A 19,680-nucleotide genomic window follows, 5' to 3' on the forward strand; every position below is an offset into this window, starting at 1 on the left:
CAGACTGCTACAAAGCTTTTTTCACTACTGGAGATAGCAGACAGCACTGGCCTCCTGCTATTTTCACCAACTTCAAGGCTCGTTCCCGTTGCTTGTGTCATTTATTCTTCACCCTTTCTGAGGGTTTTAATAAAACCCTGAGCACTGGTTTCCTCTACCGTGTGTCTGAGCCAAGAGTGCAAAAGCAAAGCACACATGGCTTGTCCTGCCACAGAGGAACTGCTCACTATGCCATGCTGCCAAGAGCCCATTCAAATCCGAGTTTTCAGTAAATCATTTCAGCACCATAAAAATGTGTCATCAGAAGATAAAAAGATCGCAGTCTCTTCTTTTTCTAATTTTCAACAATTCTCCTTCCCTAAGTAATTGCATCAGCTTATACAAGAAACCTCATCAAAACCTGAGGCCAATCTTGAGCACAAAATACTAAACATCAGCATGAGAAGGGAGAAAAGAGACGACAGGAGCAAAAGAACTGGTTCTTCTGCTCGTATGACAGCAAATGCTAGAATCATAATCCGCAGTTAATCCTACACTATTAGCATAATTTAAATTAAAATGCCTAGTGCAATAGTAAATTAAGAAGCCATCGTATATACAATCACAGAAAAACGCAGGGTATTACTCAGAGACTGCATGTATGAATCCTCTATAATGATCGGTATTCACTCATCAGAAACACGGGCCACGTTTTGAGAAGTGTCAGTAGTTAGCAGCTTCCCTTTAGGCATTAAAAGCTGTGGTTTTCAAACGTGTTCATCATCCATCAGTTTATACCGAGAACAATGGGCCTGCAAGTGGGCTAAGCGCTTCTGAAAACCTAGCCCCAAATGAGTTCACTAAAATTCAAAAGATTTGAAAAAACAAGTGGATGTACCATTTATTTGATACATTTTATGAATTGAAAACATCTGCTCCTATTATTCTCTTAATAAACCAGTAGTTGAGTGTTAGAAAGCTTCTGTTGCCAGTAGCTCTCGTCAGTGACACAGCTTCCCAAAAGCCAGATTTCTACTGGAAGGTTTTTCAACAATTCACCATCTAAAGATGGAAAACCTTACACTAAAAACAACAAAGACGTATCTCTTTCGATCTTTTTAAGAATTCTGTATCATTAAATTCTCTTTGAGTAAGAAAAAAGTTCATCTTTTTTATTCTTTTTTACCACATACTGCATATGTAAAGAAGGGAGGGGGAATCATAAAGTATGTATGTGATTTTCATTTTTTGCTGAATAAAATGCATGGATGTGTACTCTTTGAGAGAAACGGAACTTGGTGACTTATGAAATTTGGGGCCAACACAAAGCTTCCCAAAGCTATTGGACTTTGATCTTTATGTGAACTTCCACAGGCTATATTTTACAGATAACTACCCCAAAAGCCCTAGTCCTATTAGAGTACAGGAAGAGTAGAGAGGCTATGGCTGGTGATGCTCTGGGGCTTGGGAGGGATTGGGCTGGATCTAAAAAATTGCATTTTTTTACATACAAAAATTAAATATTTTTTTCTGGCATGTAAAGTTCATTCATAGTTCTTCCAGTGGAAGAATATTTCTTGGTTATTTTGTTCTTATCATGCTAAATTCATACCAATGGTAGGTGTGGGTTCCTGCTTATAAAAGAATACCTGCATGATTTTACTAATTTAAACCTGTATCTGACCCCAGCCATACAGGCAGACCTAAAGACATTTCATAATGGTGTTGCTTTTGGAATGGAGACTCTTCTCATCAGCATGCATGGGGGCAGGAGGGCAAATCAGAGGGGATGAACATAATATATATATGTGTATTATATCTTGTGTATACAAGATTTTCACAACAGGTCACAAAAGAAGCAGAAAAAAAGAATTGTGTGCAAAAGGAATGAATGGTATTTAAAGTTGGATGTGTGCATACACTTGCTATTGGTTTGGAATATCTCCACAATGGCATGGCATGGTCTGTAAGTGGTCACAAAATACTACAGAGGGCATCAGCCAATGTCAGTGAAATTATTAGGAGTACTTGCACAGATTACGATAGCAACTGAACCAGGGTTATAACGAAATATCTCAGCATTTTGTTATTATGTTCTGTTTATTAAAGTATTGTGTGCGGTTAAATGATTATTGTTTAAATAAAAGCAGCTATAGCTTAGGTATCTGTATGCAGTGGATTGTGATGTAGTTTTGAGAAAAAATTCTTTCCCCCTCAAGGCGTTTCTTCCAGAGGCATCCCTCCGTTCTATTAGAGAAGTGAATTCTGAACTGGAAGCTACCTATGGTTTTTAAATTAACTTGTTCTGAAAAAAAAAAAAAAAAAAAGGAAAAAAAAAAAGTGCAGAACCAATATTCTGACCTTACATGCTATGCAGCTTGTTGGCAAAAAAATTAGCCCTGAATTGCAAAATCACTTTTATTGATCCAGTAAATAACAGCTGAAAACAAGAGCCAAAATATCTTCTCCAACCTATCAGTTCAGCAGGCAAGGATTAGTCATGCTGTTTTCATAAAGATTAGCTGGGCTGGCTCTTTCTAAGACAGAGGAGGTAGGAACAGAATCAATCCACAAAGCTATTCGTCCCCTTCAGCAGAACATTCCCCTACATATTTGTCAATGCTATAGCAACATAAGCCACTATGGTCACATCCTGCATATTCTTACATTGGAGAACGCCCCCCTGAGAGTACAGAGCAGTTAACTACCAGATTTCACCCTCTCAGGGATATATAAATGCTCCACAATGCAAGAGCTTGTGAATTTGCATGTACAGTAAGCCCTTGACAAGGGATGGCAGAGATGAAAGGCTTTGTTCAGCCTCGTTCTGCACTACACCTTCCATATCTCTGCTGGCAGTGCCACGCTAACAATTAGGATTATCAGAGAGAGAGATAATTTACCTATTAAGAACAATTATGGGTAACCTCAATAGTCAATGGGCAAATGTTTCCAACCAGATTGCAAATCTCCACTTTTATCCTATATTAATCTTCCTGTTCTGTTTGTAAATTCCCCATTTTGTCTATGCAGAAATGTATGTAAATTTGTATTCAAAAGTCACAATGCTCAACATTTTCACACAATTAAAAAGCAGAGGATAGATATTCATCATGCAGATGCTAACTGCGAAAAGCAAACCAAAACCCTTCAAAAGACGAGAGAACGCTCCAGGGAGGTATACACCTGATCATCTGTTCCACATCCTGCCACAGCAAATTTTTCCAGCAGGTATTACATATTTCATTCCCCAGATCACTTTTACATATTCACAGAAACACAGCATATTGGGAGATTATTCTACAGCCTGCACCAACAGGAAGTTTTTTCTGATCTAGTCTAAAGAATTTCATTCCCTGACTCCTAGTCGTCTCTGTCTTTTTGTACCTCATTAACTAATTTCTCTGCAGCTTCACAATTTACAGTCTTTAAGGGTATTTAATGGTGATGTTGTACTGAACAGCTGCTGCTTAGCTATATATATTCAGCTTTTTTAATAGATCTAAGTATATCAGCGTAAGTCTATGTACATCAAGACACTTCTAGCTGTTTGTACTGCTCTCCCCTCAGCTTTACTACTACTGTTCCTGCACAGTTGCAGGCAAATAAACTCTCCAACAGACTCTGCTCAGACTCACTGTGGGGTGGGATGAAACAAAGATAGGTACATGCAGCCCAAATTATTTTGGCATTTACTTACTTTTTACCATCACTTACTTTTGTGTGTTCACTTTCTAGTCTCTCACAGGTTTATTTTAAAAGTTATTAATAGCGTATTCCTCGAGATTTAAGTAAAAGGTAACACAAGACTGGTCCTAATACCTTTACGAATAATTAGAAAACCCTTATCTGTATAATGAATTTTTGTATCACTTAGGGGGACTCTACCATAATGTATTACACGAGCCAAAGCCTCAACTTACTTGTCTTTATACAGTCTTTTGGTCAGAAACCTCAAGCAACTCTAATAAATGCTCAACTGTACTTTTCTGTATGCTACGTTTAATTAATAATTTCTGCCTTTCTGGGGCCCTTCATTTGAAGGTACTGGTATACTTTATATACATTAATTTTGCTTCAGAATATTGGGTAGGTAATGAAATTTTCAGAACTATTTCTTCCAACACAGAAATGCAGATTTTCGGACAGTGATAGTAAGTTTTGAGGGCAAACAACAGCATGCAGTGGTATAGGGAATAGACGATCAAAGAATATAATATACAGCTCAATTGCAGTATAATCAAGATAGAGAACTGAAGGATTTGGAATAGGCCAGAACAGTAGAATTAACATCAGTATTTTTCTCACAAAAGCCTGTGAAATCCTACTGACTGGAATAGGTCTGAACTTCTCCTTTATACCACATCCACCAGAACCAGCATCACAACACAGGGCCTGAGCTGACTAAAGCAGCATCTCTGTCAGGTTTTTGTTGTGTGTGTTCCCAGTGGCTAGAAGGCAATCTTGTAGCCTACGTTATTTCAGCCAAGTTCTGACCTGGCCTAACCTTGGCTTGAGAAATCCAATAAGATCACAGCACAATCTGGCATGGCTGCAAGCAATGTTCAGTGATACTGATACAAAAGCCCCTGAGGAGAATAATCTGGAAGAAACAACAAAGAAGCTTGCAACAAAAAGAGATATAAAACAAGAGGACAAATGGTAGATAAAAGATGAGAACTATTACAGTATCTCATAAGAAGGGAGGCCATTAGAGTGAGCTGTGCTGTCAGAATTTAGTTTAGACTTGGTCAAAAAAAAAAAAAAAAAAAGGCAAATAAAAAAATTGGATGCAAAGAAAGAGCCCTATACATTTTTTTTAAGCTGAAGTTTCAAAGGTTTCCTCCAGAATACTAGAATATGTTGTTTTATGCAAACCTCAAAGGTATGAGGGTCAGATGGATCCTTCATTTCTGAAGTAGCTGGTAGAAGGCTTTTTGACAATAGTGAAGTTTCCTACTTGACACAGTAGGCTGTGTAACATGCATTCCTTCTGGTTCACAGCACTGTCATACAAACATGACATCAGAAACCACCCCACAAAATGCAAGCAAGCACAATGAAAAATCTCACACGTCACACTGTCCTGCTTGGCAGTGCTAAAGCTGACACACCAGAAAGCCAACTCGCTCTATTGGAAGACATTTTGCTGACGAACCACCTTACCACCTCTCCAGGTAATCAGAGCAGCATAGGACAAGCTAGTACACAGCTGGGTGGCCATTTGAGGACAGATGTGAGAAAAAGAGCAGGCAAATGTGCACAAAACACAGAGAGAAAAAGGATTTGCAGAGCATGAAAAAGGTAGCAAAAGAGCATATGTGAGAGAGCACGTGCAAGAGCTTGAGCGTGAAAGAGCACAAGTAAATGTCACAACAGAAGGTAAGAAAGTAGTCTGAAATGAAGGATCTGTCGCCGCTTTGCCCCAACATTATTTGTCACCTGGCTAAATCACTCCCTTTACAATTTTTCTTGCTCATTATGGCTTTAAACCTGGATGATGATTGTTCTATTAAATGGTGCTTGTTCCATAATAGGTGTATGGGCAATGCAAGCACAACAGGCAGCTGATTTTGGCCAAGGCAACTTCTGAACATAGGTGGTAATAGTGTAAGTGCTTCAGGGATCAGCGAAACAAGGTGATCAATCAGCAGAACAAAGTCCAGAGAAGTGTGTTCGCTGCACTTTGTGTCATTGTTTTCCTAACTTATGGCTTGCCTGGCTTCATTTCCAGCAAGGACAAGTATATCAAGGGCAGTATCCATTTAATCCTGACAAGCAATAAAAAGTAAGTTTATTGTCAAATATCACCTTGCTTCTTGAGTATAGTAATTTCCTTCTGATGTGAAATCCAAAACAACAGGCTTCAATGCTGAATAGTTCCTGAAGGGCAGCTTTAAACATGAACATTTCACTTGGGCACAGTAGTATAAAGTAGTAAAAAAATAAGGGCAGTAAAGATCTCCTAACCTCAAATCCTCACCAGCACTGAGTAAATCTTTTACTTTTTTTTTTTTTTCATCCTTAATCATCCAACTTTTGAATTTTAGAAATGCTATGCATACACACCTCAGTGAGCTGCATCTGCCTTGGCTGATCATGATACCGCACCAGGATGGTGCAGAGTTTCACAGGTCTGTACATCTCTATAGCTTCAAGGACCAAAGAAAGTGCATTCCCTTCCAGAACATTTGAATGCAGGTTCAGTGCTCACTCAAAGAACAAACTTATTTAAGAAACTCCAGAAACCAAATCCAAAATTTGACTGGCGAGTGAGAGGCTGGAAAGCAGCACTGAGGAAAGGGATCTGGGGATTTTGGTCAACTGCAAGCTGAATATGAGTCAATAGCGTGCCCTGGCAGCCAGGAGGGCCAACCATATCTTGGGGTGCATCAGGCACAGCACTGCCAGCCGGTCGAGGGAAGGGATTGTCCTGATCTGCTCTGCGCTGCTGTGGCCTCACCTTGAGTACTGTGTGCTGTTTGGGACACCACAGCATAAGAAGGACATAAAACTATTAGAGAGTGTCCAAAGGAGGGCTACAAAGATGGCGAGGGGCCTAGAAGGGAAGACGTACGAGGAGCAGCTGAGGTCCCTCTGTTTGTTCAGCCCAGAGCAGAGCAGGCTGAGGGGAGGCCTCATGGCGGCCTGCAGCTCCCTCATGAGGGGAGCGGAGGGGCAGGCGCTGAGCTCTGCTCTCTGGGGACAGCGACAGGACCCGAGGGAACGGCATGGAGCTGGGACAGGGGAGGGTCAGGCTGGGTGTTAGGGAAAGGTTCTGCACCCAGAGGGTGGTGGGGCACTGGGACAGGCTCCCCAGGGCAGTGGCGTGGCATCAAGCCAGCTGGAGCTCAAGAAGCATCTGGAAGCATTCTCAGACATAGGGTCTGATTTTGAGGTAGTCTTTTGGGGACCCAGGAGTTGGACTCGATGATCCTTGTGGGTCCTTTCCAACTCAGAATATTCTATGATTCTTTGAGCACCTACCACCACTGTGATTTACTATTTGTAGCCTTGAGCTTTAATACAGCTTTTTCCTCCAATATTTTTATAGGTATTTATTTTTAGAGCTTAGAAAATGTTTTCAACAGTTTTTTAATCACATGCTAATTTCTAGTGGTATTTCTCAAATTAGAAAATCAGGAAATGACATGCAACTATTGGAGCACAGTCAATGTGAAAAAATATTTTTTGCCTACAGCACAAATATGTAAAGCAGATTATCTGGGTTCTGTGCTCTGTGCTAAAAAAGACTTCACACTGAATATAAGTCACAGATTCAGATTTTCATAAAGTGACCCATGTTTTTATTCCTAATTTAAAATCTCAAAGCCCTTATTTCAGAGGTTCTGGCACCCATCTCCCTCCTGCAGAGTACAAGACCTTTGGGATTAGAGAGTTGACCTTATGCCCACTGGAGTAAATGGGAAGTTTCCCACTACTTCAGTGATAAATAAGGTCAAGGAACATTTGTTAGATGCAGTGTAGCTGAAAATTAGGACACAGTTCTTAAAATTCTGGCTACAGTTTACATACACTTCAGTTTCTTCCTGTTCAAGGTGACCTGCTTAGATCAGCAAGACTGCAATGCTTCAGTCATTAGTTCTGCAGAACCCCTAATTAATGTTACTATTTTTCTTAATGAAGTCAGTAAGTGCACTGTTTGTACCTTTATAATCTGAAATACTCAATGGACTGATAAAAAGCTTACCGTAATTTCTTTTAATACCTATTTAGGGGCTCCCAAATAGTGGCGCTGCATCACCCGAAGCACGGTGCTAGAAGAACACCAGCCTTCCATGTGCATGCTCAGGCAACGCTGGGCCTTACTCTGCCTCTGGCAGGCACTTCTGCCATTGGGGATGTCCAAAGCAGCTAAGCCTGGGAATCACTGATCCCTCCATCCTATTCAAATTGAACAAATTGGAAAAAACCACTAGAAAGCCTTTCATCTTTGGTAATTGTAAGCCACTCAGTAACACTGCTTATAGCTGCTATTCTTACAAGCAACACTTCAATAAACCACTGAAGATCAATCTACATTACTCAAAGATATCCACAAAAAGCTTCCAAGCTGCATATCCCCAAAAAGCTTCTCCACAGTTTATACAGTGTAACATATGATAGCAATTTATTCTTCTGAGATTTCTGTAAAAAAATAAAATAAATAAAAAAGTACATCTGGTTGTTCCTTTCTTTCTGTGTTTGCTGTCAAATGAGGCAGGCCTAACTGTGACAGCTAAGGATTCAGCAACAAGCTTAAAACCCTCTGCTTCACCAACATTAGCACAATTAGGAAATGTGCCAGTCTGCTCTTCTTACCAACTAACAGTGAAGGGCAAAAAAGAAAAAAAAATTGCCACGGGCACCACATTATGTATTTACAATTTCCAGAGTGGGGTTTAAACCGGTCCTCACAGAGCAAAGCCTGCTTGAGCTGGGAGCTCCTGCTCGGCTCCATGTTATTTCACAGCAAGGAGCTGCACAGCCTGGCTGCCAGCAAAAGACAGATTAGAAATGGTGCTGCCAAGTGCTAAAAATGCTAGGCAACCGGGTTTTATTGAGAGCACAGAAGGACCTTGAACCTAACCCCTTATTTTCAAGCAAACAAATGCCAAAAATTGAAATTGTACAAATTATTAATATATATTAATTTTGGGTTCACTGTCTGAAGTGAATACTTGTGCACAATAAATACAGTGGTCTACAAGGAACAAACATTAAGTTTTGTTAAAAGATTATTATTAAAGACAGACAAAAACAAAAACATATTTAGAATTTTAAAATAAAATTATTAATGTAAAATATATCCAAGGGTAATGAAAAGTCATCCAAAATTTAAAATGTGATACTGAATAACCTGATTCAATATGAATGTTATTTCCCACATAATATGTATGAACTTCAATAGAATATTCCTGCCAGCTGGTTCTCAACTCTTTTTTTATTTTTAAGGGAGCAATTAAATTCCAGAAGCAAAGCTCTCAGTAATTCTGTCACAGCAGTTCTTGTGTTCAAAGTGCTTTACTGGCATTAAAACTCCCAGCAACCCAGGGAAGTCAGTAAGGAAATGTTAGCATTCCCATTTCACACAAAGGAAAAAAAATGAAACAGATCCTTGAGAGTTTTTATCGAAGATCAGAGAAGCAGTTTTGATTATACACATACTAAGGCACAGATAATCCAGGCTATGCCTCAGCAAAACGTGTCTGTTTAGCAAAGCACTTAATCACTTGTTGAGATACTTAAATGCTCCTGAATTCAGTTCTAATGATTATGCATGTTGTTAAATGAATATGCTGATGGAGACCTAACAAAGCATCGCAATAACACACACCATGGAAGAAAAAGTCCTACTGAGCAAGCTTTTGAGTGAAGCTGGGGGTATATAATCTTAAAAATCATGAAGGGCTGGAGCTAGGAGCTGGCCTAGAGCCAGAGTCCTTAAGCGCAGAGTGATGACAAGGAAAGCAGGGGACACAACGGGATCTGCACAAGTAAATGAAGGAGAGCTCCAGTACATTCCTGGGCTTTGTGTTATAATTAATACTGTTAAATCGTTAAGAGTGGGCCTTGACAGGTTTTTGGCTTGTGATAATCTACTCTCCCCCAAATGACACTTCAGCATGCTCCAGGTGTTACCACAAGCCATGGACGTTTCCCAGCAAGTAGCACGCATGCAGCCCCGACATTTTGGAGACTGGAAGTTTACCAGTATAGACAAGGGCCGCTTCATGCCAGTTGTGTGCAGTGCTCAGGAACACTCACTGTACTCGCAATTAGTGAATGTTACTCCTAGCAATTGGTGCTGCACATAGACGGACAACATTTACACTCCATTGTGTCAAATTATATTAGGGTTTTCTGCTAAAAGTGGCTGAGGCTTGGGGCCTCAGAGCAGAAGGGGCTCTGGAGACTGCAGAACTAGCACAGTTTCAGTCTTAATGCAGGAGGGTAGATGGCAGTGTTTAAATTTACTGATCAGACACACCAATTACAGGATCCAATAAACTATATCCAAACACTGTGGGCAACATACAGCTCTATCTTAAACATCGCTGGGCATCTCCTCTGTGATTCCCAGCAGTGGACCAGCAAGCTAAGGTCACAACAGGGCTTGTTGGCTGTCAGGGGAGCTTGATGCCAAGCTGTGTAGATACTCATCTAACATTAGCATCTGTTTGCTTGGCAGGCTCCAAAGGCAATTCAGCTGACAACTCCGAATTTGCCTCTGGGTCTGTCACAAGATCATATAACTGTGGGACTTCTGGGAGTGCCTAATGCTTCTTTGATGAAGATCATGCACATCATAATGCATTAGATCCTTTCTAAGCATCCTTTGAAATCAGCATTTGTGACCTCTCAGAATTATCCAGGTACTGTTGTTGGCTTAAGCGTGTAAACTAATGCCAAGATTGAAGATCATGCATTTAGGTCCTATGGATTATATCAAGATGTCTTCAACAAGTTTATATAATGATCTCAAGAACAGAAAAATCCCATTTTTTTTATATATGTTAGTAGGGGTTACTGCTACTGATAGAACACCTAGGCCGCTCCCAGGCTTGTGTAAAAATGAACAAGACAACTGTTCTGAATCCATTTCACTACCAACCATACTGCTTTAAGGTTTGATATGAACGTGGAAAGGACTAATGTTAACAATTCAGTAGTGTCTTACACAACTTTACATTAGTCTAAAAGCTCATCTCACAATACTCAGTTCATGAAAGACTAAAGCCCCCAGGCTTAGGTTGGATACCCATATCCAACTAAATAAATGTGATGAAGGATGGGGTTACTCATGAACTCAAAATGAGTAAGTGCTAAATCACCCTAGTATATCAGGAACTAAAGGCACCGCTGGCCCCAAAAGACTGATTTCTAGAGAGCTGCAGTGTGCAAAAACCAACAATAAATTTGCAATCAAGTCTAAGTGCATCACATTTCTATAATTACTCATTTGAAAAAATCACAAAGAACAGAAGACATTAAAAATCAATGTACCTTTCCTCAGTCTGTATCTTATAAAGAAACTTCAAACACTGTTAACAGCCTCAGGAAACAAACATCCCCATTTTGCGATGCTCCCAAAGGATACCAATTACATAACAGGACTAGGTCAGCATATATTACAAACTCTACAGACTGTGCCTAAAACAGCAACTGTATTGTTTGCTGGTCAGACAATTTAAGATTTTTTCCTACTCTGAGGAATGCAGCAGCATTCTAGTAATTTCATAAAACAGCCCTGAAAGCCGTTTCCCATCCAATAACACAATACTGCAAGTAGGACTCAGACCACTCCCGCTTCATTTGCGGCTGGGGAACACAGACTTCCAAGTTTCAATCTTATCACATTTGAAGACTAAGCGTAATCATTTCTTCTGCACCAAAAAGTTAAATGCAAAATGCAGCATCTGCTAGCATAACGCTGAAGCTCAACATTTAAGAACAAAGTAGGCTGGAACAACAAACATCAGCAGGTCAGATTTCTGTCTCACATACGCTGACAGAGCTAGAGCAGTTTTCTTAGAAGCCTCCCCAGCTCAGGGGCTTCAAAGCGTACAGCAATGGCTCACAAATCTGCAGGCACCTTCCCCAAGGCCACCTAACCTGGAGCCATATTGTTGGAGAACTGCTAATTTGCAGCTCACACAGATAACATTTAGACATCTAAGGCTTTGACAGATGTGCAGGGCTGCCCCCCGCCCCCATATCCTTGAAGATGCGCCTTGCAATCATCACTGGTTGTTAAAACACAGTCCGCAGTAATTATTGCTGTGCTCTCCAAGCCTTTGCTGCAATACAGCAGTGCTGCGGCACGAGGCCAACTGAAGGCTCGACTCTATTTTAATCCCACTATAATTGTAAATGATGGATATGCAGTCGAGATGCTTTTGAATTTTTCTTTGCACGAGGGGGTATTTATGCATTGCAAAAGAGCACTGCAGAGAAATATCTGAGCTAGCACCGACTGAACTGGCATCAGAGCCGATGGAACAATGGTGGCTCTATGCTGTGCCTGTGACAGCGCTGCTGTCAGGGCGCACCGCCGCGCTCAAGAGCCAAGTACAAAACACACCTTTTCACCATCCTCCATTAAGCAACGTTGACATATCTATTAAATGCAGAATGAAGAGAGAAGGTGTTGACAGGTTTCTCTGAGGCAAAGCAGAGGAGAAACACGCTGATTAGTTGTTCAAAGGACCGTGGTAAGTAAAAAGTTTTTGCATGAGTTGGAACTGGAGGGCACACGCTGGAAAATTTGCCATAGGGTGACTGGGTTGAGAGAGCCACCATGTCCCCCAGGCTGGCAGGGGGTTGCCATTGCCATCAGGCCTTGCACTGCAGTGAAAAGGACAGATGCAGACCCAGACACCATTTCTTAATCTTGGAAGAAGCTGGCTCACTACAACAATATTTTTTTTTCGTGTTTTTATCCATAAATGATTCAATACTTATCAGCAAATATATATATATATATCTTTTACTTTGGAAAGCAACATGTCCCTGCACTTTGATAGGAACATCACTTCAGATGAAATACACACTGTTCCTATTTTAGTGGCCGCCTATGCACTTGCACAATTATCAGCTAATTCGAATGAGAAAGAGCTTTGCTTCTACATGTTTTTCACTACCTGATGGGTCCGGCATGAAGCAGTACCATACTAATGATTGTGTAAGTACCAAATGGTCTTTGCACTGAAACCAGTGAGAAGTTCTGTACTTATTTTCAGTACAGGTCTTCTCCAGATCATAGCTGTTGTGGGTTTTTTTTTCCAAGCACCAAGGACTAAAAGAGCATAAGACATGAAAGAAAGGAGTTATATTGCTATTATTGTGTTTCACAGATAGAGAATAAAGATGAGTAAAAACAAAATAATTTCCTTAGAATTCTGTTATTTGGAGATAATAAAATCAGTCTAGTAAATCTTGAACTGGTGCCTTAGAATATGTCAGCTCAACATATGTGTCCTTCAATTAAAGTCAACAAGAAATCATACGACCAATGTATAATGACAAGTTTTGGATGAATATTCAGACAAGGCATTCACCATATGTGAGGGAGGAATACAAATTTAATCCTATATATATATATATGAGGAATCTTCCTCAGGTTCATATCAGAAAGGAGGCTCTTATATTATGTTGTTTATGCTTAGAATGGATGCCTGAAGAAAATAGCCATGGTCTGGAAATTCTTTACCAGTGCCTCTCTTCTCAAGTCCAGATCTATGCTCCCAGGTTATTTAAGGCAAAAAGAGCTTGCAGCAAGACGTGGGGAAATACAAGGATGTTACTTTGGGCTAAATGAATCTACCAGAGAGAGGAACAATTCTGGAGGGAGACTCCAGCCCTCAATAAGGACCTTAGGATGACATATCTCCAAGTGCTCTCACACAGGGAAGCAGAAATAGACAGTGAAGCTTCTTTCCCCAATGATTTACACACATTTCAGAGCTCCTTTCAATATAAGAAATTCTTTTATCTGTTCACTTTCATCTCACTGTTGATTCTTCCAAATACACCATTTCCACTGGGAAACTGCTTGCCGCAAACATCCAGCCATCAAGGAGTCACTAAGAAAGTCCCTTTTTAGGGACACAGGCAAATGAGAATCATTATCATAAAGGCCTAATTATGAGGAAAGAAACATATTGTTGCACTAAAGTTTCTCCTGATGAAGAGAGATGAGAGTCCTTCAAAAGGTGTCAGAGTAGTACCTGGCCAGTTGGAGCACTGAAAACTTCCGAAATTAAGCATTAAAACTGCATGGCCTTATAAAACCTTATTATTATTGTTGTTATCGCTGTTAATTATTGTTATTATTGTTGATAAAGGAAAACAAGATATTATAAACTATGAACCACACTGAAAAATGTCATATTTGTCTTAAATATTTTTGAGCACCATGATTTACTAGCCAGCTGGTCGAGTAATAAATGAATAGAGGCCAGTAAAACTACACAAAGCTAAGAGAAACTGCCTTGCACTAATTAGAAACAACGTGCAGTCTGATGACACTTTATAGACTTCAATTATCATACTCGGCAGGAAGGAGCTTTCAAACATCTGTATGATGATTATTCTCCACTGGGATGTCATTTACAGTGCAAAGTATTAAAAACAGAGCCAAAAAATCAATTATAATCTTGGTAAATGAGCATATTCTTGATCTAGGGGATTTGAACTTCTGTATGAAAATTGGCTTAAAAAAAAGAGACAGAAACTGATTCAACATCAACAACAACAAAAAAAAAATGGCAGAAAACCCCCCTCACATTTGATTTGCACAAAATTAAACCTAAGGATCATTAAAATAATAATTTGTATATAAAGTGTGAGAACAAAAGAATATTAGAAGTCATGCCTAATGAAGCAGTGACTACCACAAGGAAGGTTCAAGCAGAGTTTTTCTTTATTGAAGCTTTTAGGTTAATATCCAGAAACACTTTCCATTAACCAGTATTACTTGGATGAGGAAAGATAATGCACACACTAGGCAGGAATGCAAAATCAGATCTTTTATCGTTTCTAAATTGTTCTAAACAAATATTTTCATATTTACATAGCAAAACACAAATATGCAAAAGTAATAATAGGGAAAGTAAAAACCATGCAATAGCCAATAAGAATGGCATTGCAATTGGTCAGTATTTAACATATTAGTGCAGAAGATTAAGTATTTTACAATCAAGGGAAAACAGTACAATGTGGAAAAACATAAATTACCAGAGAAAATATAAATACCAAAAAAAACAAAACAAACAAATAAAAAACTCCAACCACTTTTAGATGAAATAAAAAAGGTTGTTTGAATGGACTGAAGGTTTTCTTTTCTTATCTACTGATTTTCAGACACAGCTGTGTTATCTCAGAGGATATGCTTTGAAGGTATGAGAGAGCAACGCTGAGTTCTAAGAGCAAATGGGAATAGTAATGGTCAACCACAGAAAACTGCTAGAAAACATGCCAGGCATTTCATCAGAATCCTTAATCTTGGTAAAACATCTAACAGTGTTAACCTGACTTTGCAGACAGCCAATATGACCAAGCACCATGAATGTTTTGCACAGACGTTGAGACAACTTTTCCTCTTGGAGGCAAAACTTATTTGCCTTTGTAAGGACAGATTAATGAACTAGTGAAATGCTGCTGTACTTTAAGAATATTTTAAAGTGCAAACTAATGCAGACTGCAGAAACTTGCTTGCTGAGTAATGCAAAAGGCATACTTTTCCTGTGGTCTAGAGGTTGTATCCTGGTAATTAAGGAGGCACTAACCTAAGGTGTTGGTTTTGACCTTTAAAGCTCCAAGCAATCTGAAAATCCAGCCAAGAGACCACATTTTCTGTGCGCTTTCCCTCTCTTTCTTCTCCCATTTTGCTTTTCTAGTGATGATTAGAGAGAAGCTGTCATTTGGTCAGACAGGACCTGGACCTATTAAATTCCCATTCAAACTTCACAGCTCATTTCTCCCATTGGGAACCTGGGGAGAAAACTAAGGATAACCAGCAAGAGGTATTTTATGAAGTTACCACTCCATTTTGTAGTAGGCTACTATGCAGATGACCAATTTTAGAATGACAGCATGATTTTTATGGTTAAGAAGTGGAAGGCCATCCAGACCATAGGATGAGATCTCAGCCAGCTGTGTCTAATCAAAGGTGGAGGATGCTTTCACAATCCCTGGTCCCTTCATTGCCATGGAACATCACAGCTGTCACTGCACAGTGAATTTAATATCATGTACTCCACAGCATTAAAATAAAAGTCTGAATTTCACATGAAAATTCAAGATAACTAGGGTAATGCAGGATGTCTGCAGCCGAATTTCCGCAGCACAGCAGTCTCAGATGCTATTCTGAGCAGTAGCAACTACTTAAATAAGTAGAATCAGCAAGTGGCCACATTCCCTATTGTTGGAAATAACAAAGCTGGAACACCTCTAACAGGCTACCTAGGGATTACCTCAGCTAAATACAGCTTTGTTATCCAGAAAGAAAAGGATTTTTTTCAGCCTGACAGCACCATAAAAACTTTTGTTCATGCTGAATGGCACATGAGCAGAGATTGGCGTTTATAATTTTCTGCTGGTTAAAGACTCATTGTTGGTCCCATTGAACTAAATGAGGCAAAACTGCCATTGATTTCAGTCAGATTGTCAGCAGACCTTAAAGACGCCAACCATCAGCACTTATTAATATGGAATTATCAGCATAAAACATATTGACTGCTTGATCTAAATACTTTATCTTCATTCATCACAACACTTCCTCCAAACGAACAAAGACAGAAAACTAAACCCCGACCAAAGGTCACGCTGAACTTACAAATTGCAGTGACTGCCGATACCCATTACTGTCAGCAGCAGCATAATGTGTATTGCACCCGATCAAACCGGTAGACATAATACAAAGCAAAAAATACACAGCAGCCCCCCTCTGCTGCCTCAGCCAGAAACGTCCTCCACCCTTCCACATAAAACATGAAAAACCCATAAAAATGAATTCCCACTACTGGCTGCTTATTTGCAGAATGCCTTTAAAAATAAAAGCCAGCATCAACTTGTGACTATAAATGCCACAACTCTAGTAAAAAGCTCTTAAACTTCATTAGTATTCTTTTTTAACTTAAGAGAAATAATTAATGTACTATAAAGGAGAAAAAGAGTGGTAAAAATCCTAAATTTAATTATATGAATGGTATTCTATATACATTTAATTGCATAGCAGTAACACAACCACTTTCATTACTCTTTATAGCTTCAGATGCCCATTAGCACAATCCCCAAGGTTCCTTATGAATAATTAGATTAGGAAAGGGGGACTCTGATGAAACACAATAGGATGCAGTGCTTATGAAACAGCACATCTTGAATCCAGATGCTGACATGACAACATCATGAAGAGCTAATTTGCACATCCAAATTAATACCATCATGATGATAATATAAAAGAAAGATATGCATATAAAACGAGCTACAGAAAATAATGCCAAAAGGAATTGAGGTACTTATATTACAAAAATACATCTTTTTGACATTTTAACCCAGTTGGAAAGGTGTAAATAGACTAAGTGTCATACTCATGAATATAGCTCTACTTAAGCAGACTTACCAGAATTTAATTCACTATTTGGCAACACATGGGCAGGCTGTTTATTAAATAGTTCTACCCATCAAACATGTGCAGCACTCACATAAACAGGTAAATAAATTTCATTACACTTTATTACACATCTGTTTCCATTCGATGCACTGAGTGTTTTTGTATTATTTGGTGCTTCTCAGACATGTAACATCAACAAAATCAGCTGTGATATATCTTTTGAAGAGTATCTACATGGGCATGAAAGACACAAACAAATAAGGTTGTAAAGATATTTTAAAGAGAGTCAGATATGCCTGAAGCTCTCATAACTTGTCTGTCTGCATATTTACATGTCTGAATAGTTAAGAAATCTCCCCCTCAAATCCATTCAACAGAAACTAATGGTATCTTCATAGAAAGGGAAATCATTTTCTTCCACTTCTGTGGTTCTTGTTCATATGAAGTTTAAAACACAAATAGGGATTTGCAAGGCAGAATCTACCATTTGCTGCTCAAGAAATGTCAAAGGTGTCTGTTTGCTCTCCATATTTTCCAGCATGTAACATACATTTATCCTGTTTGCCCTATGCATTTGAGAATACATCCTGCCAATGTGCACTTCTTAAAAATTTGAATTCCTGTCAAGCTGATGGGATCCCTTTGGAATAATGAAACATTATACATAAACTCTGAAGAAATTTTAATACTGCTGAAAAGGATATGGCAAAAACAGAAGGATAAAGGTGAACAGACGGGACACCAGCAAGAGCCATAGCACTGGAGGCATAACATTAAAGATGATAAAACAACAATTTGTGCAAATGAAATCATTTGCAATTATCTTATGATACAAGTATGGAGAACCTCAATTAATTGGAAAAAAAACAACACATCATATTTAAAGCTAATAATAACAATGTTCTACACAGGAGGTACTTAACATGAGAGGAATCAGTACATCACTGAGACAAGGAGTTCAATAGAATACAAGTGAGATGCATGCATTTATGCACTTACCCACTGATAGCACTAATTATGGCCAGAGTTCTACTAACAGAAAGATCTATATATCTAGATAGATAGATAGATGTAAATATATATTAAAAAAAAAAATCCTCAAAACAATCATCTCAACATTGTGGAAAATACAAGAAACGTTTTTCTGCACAACTGAAATATTCTTAGAAGTAGATGGGATGCTAACAGTGGCAGGACAGCAAACTTTTTGACTTGGTATTGGGAAGTTAAGATGAAGCATGTATTATTTTTGTGCATAATATTACACCTACTCCATGAGCAACAAAAATTACAGGGTGCTTCATTATTTGTTCTAACAAAACATTTCCTTTTAAAAAGTTCAGAGTGCCAGGCATCTTCCCTACCACATCCCACCAGTCTTTGCTTACTGAGATTGATCCAACACTGTTTAAATCGCTAGGAGTTCCTTCCAGGGACTTCAAGGGAAACAATATCAGGACAAAAGTCTGAGTAGAATATGTTAGCAAAACCAAAAATCAAATAACCAGCAAGACACATAGGCAACATGCAGTGAGGAAACATATGTGAGGCATAAGTGAAAGCTTTCACAGGTATATGAAAGCATTTTCATGAGCTTTTGCCACTGTTACCCTCATGCTTCCTGTACTTATCTGCCTGTTTTTTGTCACCTCTTGCTGTGCTCTGTCTAAGTTATAAGGTTCTGGTGGCATGTTCATTTTAATCACCTATAAGGCATCACACGCTCTTGTGGCACTGATATGAATAAATAACAGGAGGCCTTTTATATTGAAAAGGCACAACTAACTGCTCTTAGTGCTGTACTGATCCACATTGAAGACAGCCACAATTTGATGTAGCCCATTACTTCTAAAGCCCAAATTTTTGAAATATTTTTGAAATATATATATATATTGAAATATATATATATTTTAAAAGCTCCTATGCGTCACCATACAGCTAGTAGTCTCCCAAACACTAACACACAACTGTACAAAACACCATGACTAATCCCTGAGCCGTCATCCTGGAGTTTTTTCTCCTCCCAGTCTGCCTGCCCTGCGGTCTCTCTCAGTAGCAGCACCGATTCCCATTGCTGGACTTACATTTTACAAAGGGATGACATCGGCGTTCCCTCATTCCCTCATCTGCTTTCCTGTAATTCTCTATTTAAAGGTATTTGTAGAACAACAGCAGGACAACAGGAGGTTGGTTTTATTGCTACCTCCATTACATCCCCGCTGTATTCAGATCTTGAATCAGTCTGGCAACTTCATAGAGGATTTATGCTGATTTTTTTTTAATATAAAGAAATAATTTACAGATAAGATCTGCAATAAAGCTCATCATTCATTCCTCCTCACTAGTCTTTTTATTAGTCTCATTAATATTGCTTTTCTGTCTACAGACCTGAGACCTCAAGTGCTTTCTGATCTTTAATTTCTCTCACCTAAATAGGCCCATGGGACTTATCTCAAGGGCAATATCAAGTATGTGCACATGACTTTCCAAATTTTTATGCACACATCTAGTCTCTGATTTTCAGTGATCACAACTGGATCCTTAACTGTCATTCCCTTCTCCGGGAATCAACTAGATCAAGAGAG

General features: G+C 39.1%; 1 protein-coding gene across 9 annotated transcripts in view; it reads right to left on the bottom strand.

Annotated features, from left to right (window-relative positions):
- PPP2R2C (protein phosphatase 2 regulatory subunit Bgamma) overlaps positions 1–19,680 on the bottom strand; it is a 187,688-nt gene that overhangs the window by 55,373 nt on the left and 112,635 nt on the right. The gene's annotated exons all lie outside the window — the stretch shown is intronic.

The sequence above is a fragment of the Cygnus olor genome, chromosome 4 (assembly GCF_009769625.2).
Source record: "Cygnus olor isolate bCygOlo1 chromosome 4, bCygOlo1.pri.v2, whole genome shotgun sequence".
NCBI lineage: Eukaryota > Metazoa > Chordata > Aves > Anseriformes > Anatidae > Cygnus > Cygnus olor.